General features: G+C 37.9%; 1 long non-coding RNA gene across 1 annotated transcript; it reads left to right on the top strand.

Moving 5' to 3' along the window:
• Positions 1-102: 102 nt before the first annotated feature.
• LOC112090763 lies at positions 103-455 on the top strand. Its single transcript, XR_002901810.1, has 3 exons — positions 103-124; positions 226-266; positions 416-455. It is a non-coding gene; the product is annotated as an uncharacterized LOC112090763 (long non-coding RNA).
• The last annotated feature ends 52 nt before the right edge of the window (positions 456-507 follow it).

Below are 507 nucleotides of genomic sequence, written 5' to 3'. Positions count from 1 at the left end.
ATGGAGGCTCTTTAATTATGAACCAAGAGACGTTAACTTTGCTTGTGAATTGGGAAGCTCTGAGGGGGAAAAGGCTACTAGTGGCATCAGCTTGCACCAATTTTCGTTAGCAATAGTTAGTAAGGTTAGTTCCTCAAAAAAAGCTTCTTGTTACTCATGAAGAACTTTTGGTTTCTTTTAATCAGAATATGTAATTGATTAATAGTGTGTACTATAATGCTGTAGAAGGAAGAACTATATGGGGATTCTTCATCTCTGAAATCGAGGTAATTTGCTTGAAATTTGATTACAGGAAAAAAAAAAGTTCGCACTTTTGAGTTCGTTAGTCTTCTAAAGTCTCCAGTTTAACAGGTACCACCTACTCGAGCTTTTACTTTTGCGTCTAAATGTCTCATATCTGAGCTTCTTGCTGCAGAGACTTTGTTATGTATGCTGGAGGGCTTGTTTGGGGATTGGACTGGTGTCCAAGAGTCCATAAAAGTCCCGATTCTCAATTTAAATGTGAGG

The sequence above is a fragment of the Morus notabilis genome, unplaced genomic scaffold, assembly GCF_000414095.1.
Source record: "Morus notabilis unplaced genomic scaffold, ASM41409v2 Scaffold6106, whole genome shotgun sequence".
Taxonomy (NCBI): Eukaryota; Viridiplantae; Streptophyta; class Magnoliopsida; order Rosales; family Moraceae; genus Morus; species Morus notabilis.
Note: the sequence above shows the minus strand (reverse complement) of the source record. Positions and strands in the feature narration are given on the sequence as shown.